This window comes from Andrena cerasifolii, chromosome 1, assembly GCF_050908995.1.
Source record: "Andrena cerasifolii isolate SP2316 chromosome 1, iyAndCera1_principal, whole genome shotgun sequence".
Taxonomy (NCBI): domain Eukaryota; kingdom Metazoa; phylum Arthropoda; class Insecta; order Hymenoptera; family Andrenidae; genus Andrena; species Andrena cerasifolii.
The window spans coordinates 10,450,666-10,471,964 of record NC_135118.1 but is presented as its reverse complement, the minus strand read 5'-3'; the positions used below and the strand labels follow the sequence as shown (position 1 = coordinate 10,471,964).

Below are 21,299 nucleotides of genomic sequence, written 5' to 3'. Positions count from 1 at the left end.
ATTGTCGCTAACACTTTCAAACTCGCTCGACCAGAGGTCAGACCAATAAAAAGAGGCCGCTGCGAAGCGTTTTCTCAACGCCGATATCCGTGACCAACTTTAGTATCGACGCAATTGCGCTCTCGCGTACATATGTACACGTCGGGGCGCGTTATTGGCTCCTATTCAGATGTTCGCTTTTAAATAGAGACTATTGTTTTTTCAAGTGTGCCTTCGGTGTATAAATAGCGAGTGTGCGAAACGCCGAATACTTGAGCGCGCGTTTACCATCTGCATACCCCGTCCTCACATTAACGACTGGCGTAACGACTCTTTTTATTCGAATCGGGCCTCGATATGGGATATCACCGTTACGTGTTTGATTATAGTTCGGCCTAGCACTTCTTGCGGACCGTCGATTCGTTCTCGACTGGTCGCTGGGAATTGGAGTTCAGCCAGACTCTACGCGCGTTATCGTGCTTTACACGCTGCTCTTTCATCGGCTATGGATCACGGCTGCCTTTCCGTCCCTCTCTCTCTCGCGTTCCTTCCCTCTCCGATACTCTTTCGCTAAATAAGTAATTTTTGGTTGATACGTTGCGCTGCTTCCAATTTTCTTTCGAACGATTGATATGTTGATGAATATATTAAAACGGGATGTAGGATTAGGGTTGCAGCTTGGGGGTACTTCTTGGGCAGTCATTTTTATCGAAAATGGAGCATTTCTTTTTTAATTATTTACAAAGAAATAAGGTGAAGCTGAGACTTGTTCTTTGATGCAATGTTTATTAAGATCATAATGTTTAAATAAAAACCTGTTTGTTTCGCCAGAAATATTTATTATATATGATAGTTTCTATTGTTCTGCTGCGAAAATTGTTTCTTTTGTTTTGCAGCGATTTTGACGAGACGAACGGCATTCAGCGACCTGCTTGTAAATTCTACTCCCGAATACCTTTGGTTCTGCACTGAACCTTAAAAAGGAGCAAAATTATGAGAATAACAGCTACGAAATGGCGATTTTCCAAAAAAATGCGTTTTTCGTTAGACAAAAACGAGGTTTTAGTTTCTACTCATAAAGAATAAGAGTTTTTATTAACTTCAATTTAGGTTCAGGCCAAAACTACACATTTTATGAATATGCTCAAATTTGATTTGAATCGATTGGAGCCTCCGTTTTTGAGTTACCACTGTAAAGCAAAAGAAACTTTTGTGAAAAGCCCCTTTACTGATCCATAAGTAGCGTCGGGTATAATTGATATTTTTGACTAAACAAACATGTTTTTTTTAAAGCTTATGATGTTAATAAACTTTATGTCAAAGGACATGTCTCACCTTCAATTTATATCTTTCTGATTAATTGGAATTGAAAGGCTTCATTTTCGACAAAAACAACTGGCTATTGTCTGATTTTCGAGAGTTGAGACCTGAGGCGGGTCCCTCGGACGGAGCGTCGTTTAAGGGGTCATGCTCAGTCAGGAGGCCGGAAGAAGGGTGGTCTTTGGAAATTTTTTACTCAAAAGCTATAACACATTTCTCAAAAAATCTTTTTTCCTTTTAACGAATGCATCTAGAACCGTGCATCGTATTTTTTTTATTTAAAAATATTTATCAATAACTAAGTTATAGTCCATCACTCGAAGGTTCTCTAAAAAAAAGTGGACATTTGCAGTCTTCTTCTATTGATTTGGTAGATTTTGCTGTTTTTTTCCTGCAATTTGTTTGCACTCTTCTTCAATCGAGGGGCATTCGGATTAGAACGATTCTTATTTTGTGGACGTTTTACACTCTCGAGTTCCTTTTAATACGGAGTAGAACTGAGAATTGCAGTGTTTCCCCGGCGATAATTCTTCCTGTTCACTGCCCGTTGAACTGCAGGAATTGGTAAAATGTCTTTGGAAGAAGTATTCTCGAAGCTAGATCACAAGTGCACTATCACAATTTTTGTCCGTCAAACTGCGTGAGCAACATGGTTCGGGATCGACAAACAGGAGGGGCGGTATCAGACTCGTAGCTCATTTTCTTGCTCAAAACTTTATTTACAGCGTTTTTTATCACTTCTATTGGCCAGTCTCCTCTTCTGTTTTTTTTCGTATAAGTTCTGACCATTTTATAAATTCGAACTAAAAATAATGAGATTTATTTGAATTAAATTATAATAGAGAACGATGACGTTGCTTAATTGAAATCTTTCTACCTGTTTGTACTATGTAGTTAAGGGATCAGTCCACTGTGAAGTCGTGAAAAATTGTCATTTTTTAGGATTTATTTTTTAGTAAACGGAATGTCCAACGTAAATAATGTTTTGTTTGCTTATTGATACACGTATTGACAGTACAAAAAAATTATTTAAAATTTTTAACACTTTTTTTTAAATATATATCGCACAGATGTGTGCGCCTTGCGAATGCGATGTAATGCTGGTGCAGGTGATTCCAGGAGAACGACGCATTTGAAACAAAAAATTCAAACTGTGTTGTAATCATTATGAGTGTGGTTATCGTCGGAACCAGGATTACTTTTACTGATAAAAAATTAACAAAATTCCGAAGGTTTGAAATTTAAGTGTCGAAATACGGTGAGTTTTTCAATCATTTTGCCGTGTAAAAAGTACGAAATTTTTAATCAAATAAGGTTTCCGTGGTCCCGGTCATTGCCTCAGATGTGCTGAACAACGTGTAAAAATTTCAGACTGATTGGTCAAATAGTTTTTTTGTTGCAATCACCTGCACCAGTTGAAGAAATGTTGTTTCGATATAATCGCGTTTAAAGGTTTAAAACAAATTAAAAAACTTCTTTAAATTTTTTTTGTATAATACAAGAGTAGCTTAATAAATACCAAAAAGATTTATTGCATTATATGTTGTATCAACGGAAAAGAAAATCTTTAAAAATAGCTTAATTTTTCAAACCGTCACAATGGACTGACCCCCCTTAAGTTACTTTCTGAGTAACGAATTTTAAATACAATAGAAACAGACAGTCTCAACTAATCGCATATATAAACTAACAAAGGACTACTTTTGAATTTCTATGGCCGTTGCTTGAAAGGTATACAAAGATTTGCATACATTTATTGTAACATTCTCAAATTCTGCTTGCAAGCATTCAGACATACTATCACGAAGTTTCAGACTCTCTCCTAACATTCCCAAAAAATCTGTTTCTACCAAAATTCGTCTAATTACTTTGGCGCACGCTGCACTGATTTGAATTAACAAATTTGAATTGTTCTATGCTCATACGTGTAATTCCCAAGGTACATATCGACGCGCGTCACGAAGAGTAGCACGTTTAATTTTTTTCTTACGGACAACTGCATGTAGAAAAAAAATGAAATGTGCTACTTTTCGTAACGCGCGTCGATGTAATAATGCAAGTAAATACTTCTTCGACAGAACAGATGAGCACCGTCTAAACGCTACTGTAATGAAGGTACTTGCGAACACAATCGAACGACCAAGGATTGACTTCAATGCAACGAACAGGAACTAGCAGTTGTGAAACAGTCTTGTTACGTGCCGAGTGTCTTCCTCGTTTATGTCAATAATAATTAACATGTAAATCTCTCTCTCTCTCTCTCTCTCTCTCTCTCTCTCTCTCTCTCCAGTGATGTTCTGCACGTATATAACTGTGTATCCTTTCCCATTCTTTCCCGTTTGAAATCCCCCCCTGTCAACTGGCTATCCTTCTCATGGATCCGCCTTTCTTTCACAAATGTGCCAGTCCGATATACGTATATGAAAACGCTTTTCCGGGCGCACATGCCTGCCAGCCGTTCGACAAAGCGCCGTTCTGGGCAGCTTGTGTACGCGCGTATACACTGTGTCCCAGAAAGAAATGGTCGAACTTTGACGACGAGAAGTGACTGTCAAATTGAGCAGTTCTGTATGTCTACATATGTATGTCTCAAAGCTGGGAAGCTAATTGGTTGTTAATTACATTAATTCTATTTTATGACACGTTTTTTTGCGATTCTTACATTTGGCCCATCTACACGTCGAAGATAAAAGAATACAAGTAGTGTTCCTGATTTCTCGAAATTTTTTGTTTCTCGAGAAATCAGAAATCAGATCATATATTTCTTGAGAAGGAACACTAAATACAAGGTTTAAGGGGTTGTACCCGTTTGAACCCTCGGAAAATGTGTACACTTTGTGAATTTTTTTTACAAGTCAACGGCTTGATGAAGATTTCCCGTTTTTTTACTATCTTTACATAGTATTGTGAACTACTTAAAAAAAGTTTCAGTTAAAAAACTGTTGTTTTTCGGAAGTTATGCATACATATCCGAAAGTCTGTCGATTTTAGACGGCTAAACGGTGGGCCTGAAAACAGCTGTATGTCGTGTCTGAAATAAAAAACAATACAATCTTCTTATAAAGTATTTTAATAGCTATCGTGCAACGGAGCCGATTTTGAAATTTTTTAAAAATAAAGGAATGGTGAGAGATCAAATGTAAAGTTACATTTTTCAAAGAGAAAAGGCCACCTTTTTTCTTTATAAGTAATAAACGGAGAATCGGAATAAAAAATGCCCTCGTTGGACGATGTGGAATCTTGTTACGATACTGCATGTAAAATTGGAAGTGAATTGGTTGAACGTAGCGTGAGTTTTTACGCCCACCGTTTAGCCGTCTAAAATCGACAGACTTTCGGATATGTATGCATAACTTCCGAAAAACAATAGTTTTTTAACTGAAACTTTTTTTTTAAGTAGTTCATAATACTATGTAAAGATAGTAAAAAAACGGGAAATCTTCATCAAGCCGTTGACTTGTAAAAAAATCCACAAAATTTACACATTTTCCGAGGGTTCAAACGGGTATATACCCTCTTTAAGCGAATTCGCACGGATCACCTTGGTTGAACAATGCAGTTGATTCAACAAAATTGAGAGGTAAACGTTTACACGTTTCAATGAAATTGACTGGTTCACTTAAAACTGGCGTCAAAGCAAATTGTACGTGCCGGAGTTGAAATAATTTGTGAACATTATTATTATAAGATATTCAAGGCTTTTGTACAAATCGAGAATTAACGGAGTCTGCTCTTCTCTCCATTTATGCACCACTATTAAATCTAGAGCAAAACAGCAAGCTCTGTTTAAAAACAATGCATGGACGCAACTGACATAAAACCTTTCAGTATTCAAGCTGCGTTTTTCCACCTGTTCAATTTGGATAAATCATCGTGAATGGACAACCGCATTGAACAAAAGCGGAAACTCTGTCGACTTCTTTCAATGTTGAATTTGGTTGGACACTTTCATGGAATGGTAATTAACACTATTCACTTTGCTGCCACTTTTGTTAATAAACTGCATTGTTCAACCAAAGCAAACCTTGTAAACTCGCCTTTAGGGGGCCACTTACACCTAGGAGGCGAAAAAGTAGGACGACTTTAAGAATTTTTTTTTCGATGTAGAAATGTTTTCATCAAAGAAACATTACGTACATTAGAAAGGTCATACTTCTGTCTATAAAATGTGAAAATTTCATTAAAAAAATCGGAGACGAAGCTGCGTGGTAGCTGTTTCCTTACAACGGCCCCGCGTCTGCGGTTTTTGTTCATATCTTCGCTGTTTGTCATCTGAATCAAAAAAGGATAAATTACTCTTAAAGTAGACAAGATCACTAGTCCTCCTCGTAGCTGATTTTTTTTTTCAATTTGTCGCAAAAGGGCGGGCATTTGAACATAGAAATCCACTTTATAACTGAATACATATGCTCGCCATTTTTCGACAAATTGAAAAAAATCGCCTACGAGAGGGACAAGTTTTTTTGTCTAATTTAAGAATAATTTTTCTTTTTTTGATTCAGATGAAAAACAACGAAGATATGAACAAAAACCGCAGACCGAAAACCGTTGTAAGGAAACAGCTACGACGCTGCTTCTTCTCCGATTTCTTTAATAAAAATTTCACATTTTATAGACAAAGCTATGCCCTTTCTAATGTATATAATGTTTCTTTGATAAAAACATTACTCTACCGAAAAAAATCTTCAAATTCGTGTCCATTTTTCGCCTCCTAGGTGTATGTAGTCACTTAATCTTGGACATCCAGTCAATGGATTCATTTTCCAATTCAATATCTAGAGGGCGTTAAAAAATTCATAGCACAAGTATTATATGCGCATAGTGTTTATCAGACTGAACAGAAAAATATGTGCAAACAGAAATCAGACAACCAAGTGTTTTGGCATTATATAACATTCTTGTTATATCTACTTTATTATATGGGAGCAGGGGTCAAACAATTAGCACGGACAATATATTTTACACAGCCATGTAAAAGTGATGTAATACAAAGTAGAATGGTTTCAGAATATTAATTTTCCTAGAATAAATTTCTGTAAAAAAAAGCATGTGGAATTTCATTTAAGGATACTGTAACCCGATTTCCTTAAAGCGTTGTTCCATGTATGAACAAAACTAGGTTGTAGGGAACTAGACATTGTGAAACTCACATCATTCATTTTTCCTTTGCCACTTTTACATATGAATAAGCATACAAAAGGTGTTATCTATGTCGCTTGCGTGACTCACCCGGTATAGTCAGTCGGTTAAAAATTTTGATGTATTCAGCGTTGCTATACGTTCAGCGTTTCTCTATATGTCCCAGGTGATGTAAGTGATGCAATTGGAAAAGTCAGTATAAAGTATAAAATAACATTTTATACTAGGCTCTGTTTCTGAGAACCCCGATTTTATAGCCTCGTCTGTATTCGTCCATTTGATTAAGAATTATTGATAAAATGCAGAAATAAATATCGAACAGCTGCAGTCAAAATGAAACAATGAGCAAAAGTATACCGAAGTTATACGATAATTCTTGTCGAATGAAGCTTTGTTTTTTGGAAAGTAGATTTTTTATGTCTCTCGAATATACGTACAGAAACTTGTATGAATTAATTCCACCTTTAAAATTGCTATTCTTGAGAACAAAGCCTTGTGCAGAAATTTTTTATTACATGCATATCTTCTATTTATCTGTGTATGTAGAGTTGTAGAGTCACTATCTTTTATTTTAAGATTCACAAAAACACTTTGAATTTTTAAGGTAGTTCCTAACCAACTATGTTAGTCAAATTAGAGTTGGGTAATAAACGATAAATATAAAGTAGTATGATACTATGGAAATAATAATACTAATTTTTAACATCATGTATACACATTTTAAAAAGTTCAATGCTAATATAAATAATTGTAATACGAAAATAGAATATTAAATTGGTTAGCGTAGTGAATCGGAGCAGCAGATCTGACAACGTCGCGTTCATTCGTAGCACCTTTTATAACCAAAATGTCAGAAAAAATGTCCATATGAATTTTTACCTTACTGAATAAAGCGACACATAATTATTGTAAGAGGAAAATCCTTCTCGATTACACAACGCAGAGGCTTGTATAAAATGTTCGAACATTTCAAAACTTGTTTTCTCATATGAATTGCATCCTCGTGAAGGAATCAATCAGTAGTCATTACTATAAGAAGCGACCCACATATCGTGAACCGCATGTTTCAGGAAAGTCCTTTCTAACTCTATCTGGATGGTAATGGGGCACTATGAATAATGATCGTTGCTGTAAGACAACACCGACATAAGTATCGATCTTTTCTCACAGCTTGTTACTTTCATTCTCAAATCTCTCTACGTAACATGATTTACTTCTTTTTGTTTACAAAATCGACCATTTTCACGTTACATTTTCTTTGCAAAACTCTCTTACTATGTTTGCACTGTAAGTGTCCTCCGAAGACAGTTGTTTTTCTATAAAATATTCGGTCGGAAAATTTCAGTAATTCAATATGCTTCGATCAGAAAAGGAACGAACTTGTGTGACCATTTTATTGAATCTCAAGATAGATAATACTAATATCATAGGAACAATTTTGTGTAGTTAGTTTTATTATTTGGCAATGCAAACGAGAAAAAGAAATCCTAAAAAAATGATATGCCCTGAGTTTTATTATTGCTATATCATGGAATTACAAAGAGTAAAGTATGCTTTTACCATGGTACACAGTAGGACGTCTTAAAGGATTATGCAGGCTGCATCTACCATTTATTATGAGCATCCAAATTATTTCAGCTACTACTGTAAATATGGAAAACAGCAAAATGGGAGTTGTAAGATTTAAGGACGTGTGACAATAATAATAAAAAAGTGCTTCAAGTTCATTATCACTTTTTTTCATAAACCATTTCATTTTATCACACAGTATTGTAAATGGGATTAAGACCCGTTTAACGACCTCTGATATCATGACCTTGATATATCCCAACATAACGAGCCAAAGATAGGAGGGCTCAGAGCAATTGGCTTTCCGAATTAACCAAATACAATTTCAAAAACAGATATAGCGTTTGTCACTTCCATTCTAGTGTATATGTCACTGTCAAAGCGTTAAGTTCAGCGAATGCATACATATTCACTAGTCAATGTATGCACTCACTGATCCGATTGGCTAAAGTATTCATAAGAAATGAATTTATACTTTTACTAGTGGATGCATAGGGGAGACCGGGGCTAGTTGATACAGAGGCAGGTTGATACAGACGAATTATCTCGACACCGTATATATGTAGCTCCGTTTGAGCGAGATATGTGAAATTTGTTGTTCAATTCTTTACTACGATCCGGCGTACGTCTGTGTACCTTGACGTTAACAATTTTTTTTTTAACCGTTTTCGTTTATATGGAGAAACAGTAAATATTTTTTATACATCCAAATTGATCGTCCAAACAACATTTTTTTTATTCAGTTTATACGTATTTTCTCAAGTTTTCGCTTACTATATATTAAAGAGGAAGAACCAAAGTATATTTTGTTATATTTGTTATTAAGGAATTAATTCAAATAAAAATGAAAAAAATTGAAAACAGAATAATGTATCAACTAGCCCTGCAGTGGGGTAAATTCATACACTTTGCCTTCGTCCAAATAATATTTTTTCATTCATTTTGTATGTATTTTCTCAAGTTTTCGCTTACTATATATTAAAGAGGAAGGACCAAAGTATATTTTGGCATATTTGTTATTAAGTAATTAATTCAAATAAAAATGAAAAAAATTGAAAACAGAATAATGTATCAACTAGACCCGGTCTCCCCTACATTGTCACCCTGCCTTAGGGAAAGTACGCACAAACAAAAATACTTCAATTTAAGTGGATACTTTTACTAGAATAACCTATAAATATAAAAAACTGTAAAATGGGCTGCACATATGATCAAAGATCTATCTCCTTCATAGACGCATCCTGAGACCCTAATCCCAAATTAAAACATTAAAGCGCGCCGCCTTGGTACACGTTGCCAGAGTCATCCAGAGCATCCGGCGGCGCTGGCGCCGCCGAACAGCGTCGGGCTGCTCGCGCAGACCCCCACCCGCCCAACAAGTGGCTTTAAGCACCCTCTTCTTAGCAAAAAAATTTGGTTTTAGTTAAGCATTTTTGTTTATGCATACTTTCCCTAATATGTCAGGGTGAGAATGTATTGTTAGATACCCCGAGCCTTCGCAACGTCTAAATCTGGTTATTGTCACCCATTTCGATCGTTAATCATTTTCTGCGCGACTTTCCCTTACACCGTGTCTGGTCATCGTCACCCACTTGGACCCTTAGACCTCTTCAGGCGTACGTGTCTTAGCCATAAACAAGCGGATTAGACCGTGGGCCTCAAGGCCCTTCTTCCAAACGAAATCGCGTCAGACGTAGAAAGTAACTTTCCCCAGTAACGCCACTTCTACCCTCGCCAATAGCCAATCCCTGTTCTTATTTCCTCACCCTCGCAATAGTAACCACCAATAGCATTCTTCAGTTTGTCGAAGTTCTTTTCGAATCTCGCGAACGAGACTCAGTAAGCTCTGGTACTTTGTACAGTCAAGTCGCCTCTAATAGGATGTTTAATAAAGACGTGTTTTTGTTATAAACAAGTGTTTGAATTTGTCCCTCCCCGGGTTCACGACAGTATACATCCACTAGTAAAAGTATACATTTCATTTCGGATCAGTGAGGGCATACTAGAGCTCTTCGTTTGGCCCGAGTACCCGGGTAGACAATAGTTACCCGACTACTCGTGTAGACAATAGTTATCCGACTACTCGGGTAGACAATAGTTACCCGACTACTCGGGTAGACAATAGATACCCGACTACTCGGGTAGACAATAGTTACCCGACTACTCGGGTAGACAAAAGTTACCCGACTACTCGGGTAGACAAAAGTTACTCGACTACCCGGATACCCGTGAGACACCCGAGTAAATGAGATAGTTGAGAATTCCGTTTTGACAGCCGATCGTCTTTCGACTTTCGATCATTTTCGGCTAACATCAGTAATGAACTTCAAGCAATTAAATGTGATATTGTCTGCGCGTTACGATTATGAAAAGCGCCTTTTATGAATAACTGTAAATTATGTGCAGTACACGAAATGCTGTATTTTAAATTCTCTAATAAATTTGCTGATGCATTCATGTTACTTGCATTGCCATGTACCACGGCAATTAATTTATTTCTAATATTCCACCTTCCTACGTTCCTATTTCCTATTATAACGGCTGTGACATTTTCGGCGGTATGTCGTCATGTCGTCCCTGTATAACTATGTATATCATGCGTGGAAAATGTGCAATTCTTTAGCTCCCAATTATCAGTTTTTAAAATGCGCCGTTGAGGATAAATAGGAATCTTGCGATCGGGATGACCATTCATCGACTGACGGAGTTGGTTGGGATTAGATAAGACTGACTCCTCTACTCGTAAGCTAATAGAGGCAGGCACTGTAATAGGGCGAGCTACCCTACTGTAAGTGCAAAGAACGTCGACAGTTCGCAATTTTCACATTCTGATCAAAAGACATTCTAGGTATCATAGTCATAATTTCATAATCATGACGCGCAGAAAATATCACGTTTAACTGCTTCAAGTTTATTCCGTTCATTAGTGATGTTAGCTGAAAATGATCGATAGTCGAAAGAGGATCGGCTGTCAAATCGGAATTCCCAACTAACTCATTTACTCGGGTATGTCATGCATACCCGGGTAGCCGGGTAATTTTTGTCTACCCGGGTATCTCACGGGTAATTTTTGTCTACCCGGGTATCTCACGGGTAATTTTTGTCTACCCGGGTATCTCACGGGTAATTTTTGTCTACCCGGGTATCTCACGGGTAATTTTTGTCTACCCGGGTACCTCACGGGTAATTTTTGTCTACCCGGGTATCTCACGGGTAATTTTTGTCTACCCAGGTACCCGGCGGGTAATTTTTGTCTACCCAGGTACCCGGCGGGTAATTTTTGTCTACCCAGGTACCCGGCGGGTAATTTTTGTCTACCCAGGTACCCGGCGGGTCGGGTAGTAACAGCTCTAGTGCATACATTGACTAGTGACTGTATACATTCGTCGAATTAACAGTTTGACTGTAGCATATACACTTCCACCTCCCACTAGAATGATTCTAGATCGCCGTAATCGTAAATCGTCACGTGAATAACAGATGGCTGATAACGAATGACGAAACGGCGACCTCGGAGTACCGCCCCCTCTGCATGAACTTCTTCAAACTAAGTACGAGCACATTAAAACAAAGTTTCTTATCGAATAATAACGACAACGAAACATTCTAGTCACTCGGAAGCTGTTTAAAATAACTAGAGAATCCTCCACTCAGGTGATTCTATCGGCAAATAAAGTGTATTACAGTCTAGAAACAAGAAAATCCCATGCAAATTAAGAATTTGGTGAAAAAATGATTGTATCAAATACAGGACGTTTTAAGCCTTTAATCACAGCCTGATCGTTCTTGATTGTATATTTACTATTTAAAGAAAAAGTATCTTGGCAACTTCATGATACAATCGAGCTATTAATTATAAAATAAACAAATTCGTTGCGAGTAAATTTTAAGGAAGCAGAAGAAGCCATTTTTAATGAAGACAAAAGGTATTATCTTCCACTTCCAATAATTGCTTTCTCTCAAATTATCGAGAGGCGTGATTCCTTATTCATTCAGATTCGGAGAAACATACAATGTGGCCTGTTATTGGTAAATCGGGAAGTGAATCTTTTTTCATGATAAAATAAGTCTTCCCTTTCGAGAAAAGCGACTTGAGAAATCCGCCGGGTATTTTTGCTTTGGGCTAAAACACAGTGTAGTTAATATTGTTATAGACTGTACATCTTTCTTGTCAACGTCTACACATACCATTCGTAAGATCGGTATCATCAGTGTGCTACAAACACTGCACCATTATTTATTTAGTTGAACAAACACGGTTGTGTATACCTACACTGAATAGGTATCATTATTTGCCAATAAATAAATATTAACAAGAATAAATTTACACGTTTCAGCTACACAAACATGCGCATCATAAATTGTAACGATTGCAACGAAGCTTGGTAGATCGTCGAAACATTTATTCTCGAAGCTAAACGCATATTTGCGAAGATTTTATTCCGCATTTTCGAATTCTTCTTTCTTCAAGAATCACCACCCCCTTCGCGGTTGTTCCACCAACAACAATAATCAGTCTGATTGGTGAGATGCTTATTAATGAGCGTCATATCTCGCCTAAACACAAAAGGAGAGCTCGAGACGGAGTCAAAAGCGAAAGGGAAGTCGAGTTAAGGAGCCACAGGGATTGACGTTGTTTGTTTCCTGTGCTGTTCCACAGATCTAGAAACCTCGGCTGAGTTCGTGCCCAGCACCGTAAGGCACCGTAAAGCAGGGAAAGGGGTGTCTTCGAGGCTGTATTCTTCAAGCAAGCACGTCGTAGCTTCCGTCAAAGACTCTCGCGAAAGACAATTCGCCTCCACTTTGCCGTATCGTTTCTCGGCCATCGAGAACACCAGCGGCGCGTAGTGCTTTTGGGGATAAGTCCACGATACCGATTTGTTGGCTCCCCCTCCGTTTCCAGATTTTGGCACGAGGGTCACGTGCCACGATAAAGCGACGTGTCGATCGGGACAGGGGCGCGTTTCTTCGAGCACTGCTTTTCTGTAAACGAGACATTCTATGGACGTTGTTTCCAATTTCTTCCCTGTATTCTATTTCGCCAATCACATTCGAGGGAAACTTGAGGGACTAAGTAGGTCTCATATGTTTCGAGTCATCTTCATAGGTTTCATTTCATTACCAAATTGTTAACATTTGGAGAGAGCTGATTCTTAATAATAGAGAAATTTACATGGAAATTATTAAAAAATTCTAGTGGCCGTGGGGTTTTCATGGGTAAACATCCCACACTAACCTGTCGCCCCCGGGAAATTCCCCTCTGAAGGAGTCGGGGTGCATTTTGAAGATTTCCCCAAGTTAAAAAAGGATTTATAAATTTTCTTTTAACGTGGAGACATCTTCAAAAGGCGCCCCGACGCCTCCAGAAGGGAATCTCCCGCGAGCGCCAGGGTAGTATGGGATTTTTACCCACAAAAATCCCACGGCCACTATGAAATTTTTAATAATTTACGTGTAAATATCTCTATTATTAAGGCTTATTGGCTGAAACGCTCTCAATTAGTGCTTTCTTTTTAATGTTAAATTAAAGCAATAATTTTATAAACATTTTTTTATATATATATATATTTAAAAACTATATATACCAATTAGTGCTCTCTTTTTAATGTTAAGTTAAAGCAATAATTTTATAAACAGTTTTTTTCTAATTTACTCGAAGTTGGTAAAGACGGAGCTGCAACCCTCTTGCTTCAAAGTCCCCAATTTTTCTTGGGTTTTTGTGAATAATGATCTTTATTGGTGTGTATTGCACAGTTCGCAGATTGTTTCATAAGACTGAGTTTTACTTGTAGCAAGTAATTAATCGTAAATTTTTTCATGAAAGTCATGTGTCATATTAATGTTGATGACCGTGTCTTATTATGATCTTTCTGTTTAGCTATATTAAAGGATTCGTTAGAAAAAGAGATAAAATGTAAATGATGATGAAACATCTTTGGCGCCTTTACTTGAGAGGATTTCCTCGGAAAATTTTTTATCTTGCATGTAGATTTTATTTTAAGATTTACGTCTACGCTACTCCAAATATATTCAGTTATTTCTGTTCAATGTATTAAGTTTAAGACGAGACATTATCTCACTTTACTCAGTATCTTATTTTACTATTTACTTCTTATCCTTTCTTTCCATATTTTCTCTAATTTCTTATATATTGGATAATTTACAAAACACTGAAATTACCCCCTTTACTGTGAGAAGCATGACAAAATTGTCAGAAGATGAAGTGGCTTTACTGCAAGCTTACCGAGCAATGAAGATTATTTTATCTAAAACAAATGTTTTCTCAAAATAATTGAGATCATCAACCTCTCCTCGTGGAATGATACGCTTCCTAATTCAAATATTCATTACTTCCATTTCTTTGTGGAAACATTAGCTTAAAAAGGAATGACCTTCGTGCTCCATTTGCTTAATAAAGCAAATATCGTATCTCGAGCAAGGAAGGATCAGAATAAAGTACTTTAGCTGAAAACCCTTCTTCTTTCAAATATTCACGTTCTAAATTATTACCTATGAATGTATTTTTAATATATCTATACAGCACGCCCTCCCACTTCTTAATATTTTTCAATGAACCGAGAAGAAAGCGAACAACACGGAATATGTAATGTTGAATGATTAAACGCTGCATAGAGACAGTGATGCATATACCTATACTTAAACAGCAGCTCGCATTCACGCGGTACTCAGTCAGCGTCTGGTCTAAATTATTCAAGCGATAAGAATATTTCTATATACATAGTTCCGCAGACGATCCTTCAATCTCTCATTACTCATTAGTGGAGCATTATCGGGGCATAGGTTCTTATGAACCCATCCAATCTACTTGACTTCCTTAACACTTAACCATCCGCGTATTCCGAGAGACACATTTTGCCTACTCTCTAGCGATGTAACGTATGTTGGGCAGAACGCATCGAGATTATATCTGTACGAATTATAATTGCTTTTTTTAAAAAAAAAACTAAATATCCTTATGCAATGTATCGCGCGTTTTATGAACATTAACATTTATAAGCTAGTACAACCGTCAATCGCGTGAATCGTAGAAATATAATTGAATCGATAATTTCGAAAAGGGGATGGGTCCGCAGAACCTAATTTTACAGGGAATGAAGCAAAAACTTAATGACCATACAATTAATTTTAAAAAGAAAGAAATGTTGCCTTTGTTGTTTGGACTTATCCTATTTTCGAAATAAATGATATCGAGTGGGGAACTTGAATTATTTAAAAGTGTAGGGACGTTTGTATAAAATACGTTATTTTTCTTGGAACTGGAAAATCAATGCGACGAAACTCAATACAAAGACACTCAGCGTAGTTGTAAAAAGAATCAGATAAGAGTGTGGATAAAATAAAAGATGTAATCAGGATCAGAAGTCCTGTTCCAGACATTCTTCACGCTCTGTTGTAGGCCAACTTTTTAGAACTTCATAAAAATCCGTGAAATCTGGCGGGTCGTAAATCTTTAGCCCCATTAGAGCACGAAGATTTGTCACCTTTTCGAAGGAACCGTCGTGCAAAGCCTGAAGAAGCAGGGAATGCAAAAAGTGAATATTGCCAAGTACCTATCGGACTGATTAAGTTTCTGAAATTTTTCGAAATTATTGATTCATTTTTTACTATAGTAGGGGAAAGGTGGGATAGTTGATTACAGTTTTGCTTTTTTTTTTTATTAAAATAATAATAATGCTTTGCTTTGTTTGTATTTAATTATGTGAGTTGTGATTCTTAGAGTATTCTCAATATAGTTGTACAAATTTCAGAACTGAAAACTAATTTTAATGACTGAATTTCAAGATTTTCTGGCAGTGACGTTATGCACAAGTATCACCCACTGAAGGGGAGACTTGATCAGAGAACTTTAAAAGTAAATAACACATTAACTTTCTAAAAAATATTTATTATCTTCGTCAATAACATGAAGCGAAAGGAATATCATAAAAAGAAAGAAAACTATAACTAACTTGAAAGAATTACTGAAAAAAGGAAACCGAAGAATTAAACTCTATGAAGTAAAACAACATAAATGCATTCTTAAAATACATTTCACTTAGATATCATCTGATAAAGATGATGATGATGAAGAAAAGATTTTCCTTCTCACTTTCTTTGCCGTATTTTTCTGTTTCATTAGCCGCTCTATGTTTTTTTTTTGGGGCACTTTCAACTGTTCAAGTATCCCACCTCGCACACTGATCAAGTATCCCTCGATGCGCTCGATTTGAAAAAGAAGAAAAATTAAACTTACCTTAAATATTTAGCTCGATAAATAAATAGTATTAATAGACCAGAAATTGCTGGGTTTACTTAATATATTTCAAATCGTTGAAAATGCAATATTTATTCGAAAAGGAGGAAGAACAAGCAGACCAAAATATTTATTAGCTGCAATTAAGATCGAAGCTTTTAACAATATTATTCTATGCTCCCAAAAGAAAAGCTGCACCGCGAAGTATTGCGATAATGCAAACATTACCACGATAGCCTGACAGCAGGCACAAATTGCCAATATATTAATTAAAAAGCTGATGTGATCATGTATCCCCGCTGATTAACTATCTCACCTTTCACCTACTGATTTGTTTCCATCAGAAATATTAAAATCAAATTATCTTTGATAAATTGATCTACGATTTCGTTGATATTATTTACTTTTTCGAACGTCGTTGTCACAATGGGGCAATTTGATCCTGTCAATTTTCAATCAGTTGTCATTTAAAAACTATTTGTTAAATCAAGTCTGAAAAATTCTGAGATAAAGTTTGAACATTGCAGAATATATGCCCGTCGTTGAAAGTTGACATTTAAAGTGCCATCGTGCTTAAAAAATTTTTTGGAGCAATAAGAGTTGCGGCAAAAAGTTTTTTGCTTAAAAAATTGCAGGGTCAATTTGACCCAGTGTGACAACCGAGAGTTAATAACGCTAATTGTCAAGTGAAAGCGCGTGTTTCATTATTATTTTGACGTTTGTCATTACCTTCTTCGGAATCACTTGAAGACAGAAATCGAATTGTCTTAAAGATGACACTAATATTACCATCACCATCCGATTACGTTTTCTGCTTACTATCTGAGCTTTTACACTAATCGTTAAAAAGTGAATCTGCGTAGTTCTCATTACGTGCACGAGATATTTTCACACAAATTTTATATACTTTTTACTTCATAGAATAACTTTACCAAATACTTATGCAATTACTTTATAGATTAATTTTACCAAATATTATACAATTACTTTATGGAATAACTTTACCAAATGCTTGTACAATTACTTTATAGAATAGCTTTACCAAATACTTATACAATTACTTTTTAAGAAAAATTCTGCCCAAGTGTGTAAGTAAAATGAAATATTCAAAGAGTATTGAACACAGTGACGCAACTTGGGAAACTGAGACCGTGTGGCAAGCATTTGGAAACCATCATTATGTGTTGGATTAAAGCCAATAGAAAGACACAATACAAGATCTGTCGGTGGAGAAGCTTATACTGTTCGAAAATATTAGAAAATCTATTGTCTACAGAATAAATGAAATGTCCGATTCTATAGAGGAAAGGAAACGTCAAAAACGAAAGTTAGTGTACTGAATACTATATATTTAAGGATATATATTTAATAACTCCTACTGAAGATTTAGTTTGCACAGTACCTAATGGTGCAACTTTTAGATTTCCGCTAACTTTCTTACCCAGATAATCTAACCTAGATAATTATCTTGAACAGCGTGAAAAGAAGAAAGTTAAACTGAAAGAGGGTGAATACTATTATTTTGGAGTGGTGCGAATACTATTGTTTGGAGTAGTGCGAATTACGAAGACTAGTTATTTACTTTATTAATTATCTAGTCGTAGGAGCAGATCCTTCAGATTTGTATACATCGTATTTGTAGAAAAATATTCATCTATTAGTAGATTCTTATCCAAGAAAAATAAAACAAGATGCTAATTTGAACTAAATAAAGTGATAGTAATTACCGTCGACAGAATCATGATTGACTGTTAGTCATGTGCGCTAAGAACACGTGAATCAAGATACAAGTAGGGTCCAACCGTGATTCTTAACCCTTCGTTGACACTCTGGGTGTGAGCCACCCATAATCCTATCTATATGCAAAATAAATATTTTTTTTCCAAAGCCGACGCACAAACTATTTTTTCCCTCAAAGTATTATATCCCAACAACAACTCTGTAGATTTTCAGCTTCTAATATTGAAATTTGTAAAAGTTACAATTTTTCAAAGATTTTCTTCGTTTTTTTCGACATGTGGTAATCTAAATTTTTTTTTACAAAGACTGCGATAAAATTTCAATGAAAATACTATTGGAAGACATTCTAGAGACCTTGAAATTAATCCACGATTTTTTTCATAATAATTAGATTCTTTAGATGAGACTGGCATTCGTTGAAAAATTTCTCTGGGTGTGAGCCACCCAGGTATGTCACAATTGATCGAAAAATAAGGTGTGTCAACGAAGAGTTAAAAAACTGTCTTAAATCTTCGCCCTCGTTTCAGTCCATCAATTGTTCTACTATTTAGAAAGTCTCGTTTCGGTTAAGTCTAAAGTAAATAATTACACTTCTACAACTCTAAGATATTTTATAACTGTTAAAAAAAACTATAAAATATTGTACTCCAAATTCATATAAGCCTACCGCAGACCTAACCCAGGGCCTAGGAGAGTACTTTCTACTTTACTAACCGTGTACTGTATACACGTAACGAATTAACGTACTGCTGAAGCACGGTAAGGGGGAATCTGTTGTTTCTAAATTTGTGCGAAACAACTGCAACGTTCATACCACGTTCATTTTATGCTGGCTCGTTGTAATAACGTTTATAGTATCCGATAATACTTATGACCGGTAACGTAAATAAGAAAGAAAAAAAATAGAGGAAATTTATTTTTAACGTTAAATGTGCTTACGATAACCGCGGGACAGTGGTAAAGTTCGAATTCCTTATCGAAAAATAATTACGTACGACGTAACGCATGCGAGCGGGATCGTTTCCTACAATTCCAAGACGAAAGATACAGTACAGTTGGTATTGTGCAATAAGGAATAAGCTAACGAGGCGACGCGCATATATATGTAGGCGCATCTATCCGCTGCCAAATGAAACAAACGATGTAACGAACTCGAACTCGACGCGGTGCAAACGCGAACGAATTCTAGTAACGAGGATCATGCCGGAATCATTCGAACTAACCGTAGGGAAGTGACCTAATAGTAATATCGATAGCATTTTAACGGCAACGCAACGCGCGCTCCGCTGTATCGTTTGAGCGTGTTTCAAGGGCATTCAAATCATTTGCAGGCACGGCTGCTCGATGCTAAACGCGGGATCAATAATTAACACTGCACCAATTGATATCGAAAAGCTGGAGCGATGAAACCTACTGCGCACATGTGACAGAAGGCGTGACATGTTGGCTGGTCGAGTTGCGAAAGCACCAAGGTGAGGAGGCCAGTGGCGATGTCAACGTAAACAGTTACTCAGCTACCATTGTGCTTCACTGGCAAAGTTGTTGATATATCTTGTAATGAGAATCGAGAGAATACTAGCAGAGCCGAGCGCCTTTGAATACCACATACCGCAGGCAGGTGTGTGACATGTACGAATGTTCGGGCAACAAAGTAGAATCACTCCGTTCGGTGCTTTTCGTTTACGTAGCGCGCGATCATCTCGAGCGCGAAGCTCGGAATGATTCATTCCATCAACCGATATCGTCGTCGCTCGAGCAACGGGCAAAAGAACCCGAAGAATATCGAAAGAGAATTCCTCATCGAACAGTGGAAATATTGGGCATCGCGCAGTCACGGTATCGCTGCGTCGTGTTGCGAAACACTGACGGAGAATGTCTCCCGATAATCTATTTAAATTTCAATCAGATCAATACCGAAGTCACACGCAGAGCCAGCTATTCCGAACGAAACACCTGGACACTTGTTCAAAGACAAGCGTGTCGAAATATTAACGATCTCCTGTCGAATCAGAAATTCGAATATTAATCGGACAATGGAGCTCTCTGGTGCTGCCGGAAACTCGGAACGGCGACTTCCAAACGGAAAGTTCACGATAGTTTCGGCAAGCTGTCGGTCCCGAAAAGCGCTATCGACCAGCCAACCATCCTTTGTTTATCAGGACACTGCTGTTAATGCCTAGGGGTTTTAAAAATCTCAACTTGCCTTTCCACGGTACCCCGCGAAAGGCTGTCAACTGACACTTGGCCAATAGTCAGCCATGTTAATAACACAAGCTTGGCGACGTATTTAAAACTCGCGAATTTAGTTAATCTTTCCACGAATTCGGTGAGTGGTATCGAAAGATTCATCTTCCTCCCTCATCAGGCTAATACACAGCTGGCGTATCGCGCGCTTGGCGACCAAAGTCTTGATGAGACACGAACGACTTGCACCCCCTAGGAGTATCACCCGGGGGCCAACCAGCCCGATACGTTTGCGGAATCAGTACGTACCCAACAGTCATAATCCAAAGGTGTTCGTTCCGGCACTGGTTATCACCGAGGGACTCTTCCAATGACGTTTGCACGCGGACACCTACCCTTCACAGATTCTTCGCACCATCCCCGAGAACATTGCAACTGCACACTGCTCCAGTTAGCCGGCTAGTATCACACCAACTGGTACCTCGACGCACGACACACGCTTGGAGGGGCACGCGTAGGCGCCCGCCACGGGGTTCACACGTGCGAGCAGGGATGAAATCGCGAGTGTATATCCCAGGTGCTGGGGGGACGATGCACGCGCGCACAGGCGTGCCAATTGTTCACGGTTACGCGCGGTCAACTTCCTGGAGCGAACAGGTGGCTGAATAGGGACGACGAGCCACGCTGCGGGGGACACGCGAGTCTCGTGAGCTTTTCGAACCCGTCGAAATAGAATACGCACGCGTCGCGACGGCTTGACGTCGACTGAGGAGAGACGGCCTCGCAGCGTCGCGTCTCTACGCCCCCTGCTACCACGATCCCCCACCAAACGAGCTTGGAGGCGCCACCGACGCTTGCCACCCCCTCTGGTTTGTCGTCCCTTTCGTTCCCTGCGTCTCTTCACCACCTTCCTGACAATCGCGTCGCGACGGCCGGCGTCGTTTACCTTCCACTCGCTATCGCAGGCAAGGTGGCACGCTTGTGCTTGACCCCATCGCCAGAACGTGTCATTCGATGACGATCGCTAGCTCGCAGCTAACGATTACAGCCGCCCTGCGAGGCCTTTAAACTTTTATGACGGAGAAATCATTCAGCTCTTTGATCTATACGCGCC

The 21,299-nt window shown here is 37.8% G+C and overlaps 1 protein-coding gene across 16 annotated transcripts in view; it reads right to left on the bottom strand.

Annotated features, from left to right (window-relative positions):
* Window positions 1–20,950, bottom strand: part of LOC143375392 (CUGBP Elav-like family member 1-A) — a 628,399-nt gene extending 607,449 nt beyond the window's left edge. For 10 of the 16 annotated variants that reach the window (XR_013086888.1, XM_076824419.1, XM_076824459.1 and 7 more), the window contains exon 1: window positions 20,495–20,948. The gene's annotated coding sequence lies outside the window, so the exon portion shown is untranslated. Of the gene's footprint in view, window positions 1–20,494 lie in introns of all 16 variants that reach the window. The other 6 variants (XM_076824432.1, XM_076824510.1, XM_076824526.1 and 3 more) reach the window with 4 other exon arrangements.
* Window positions 20,951–21,299: the final 349 nt, after the last annotated feature.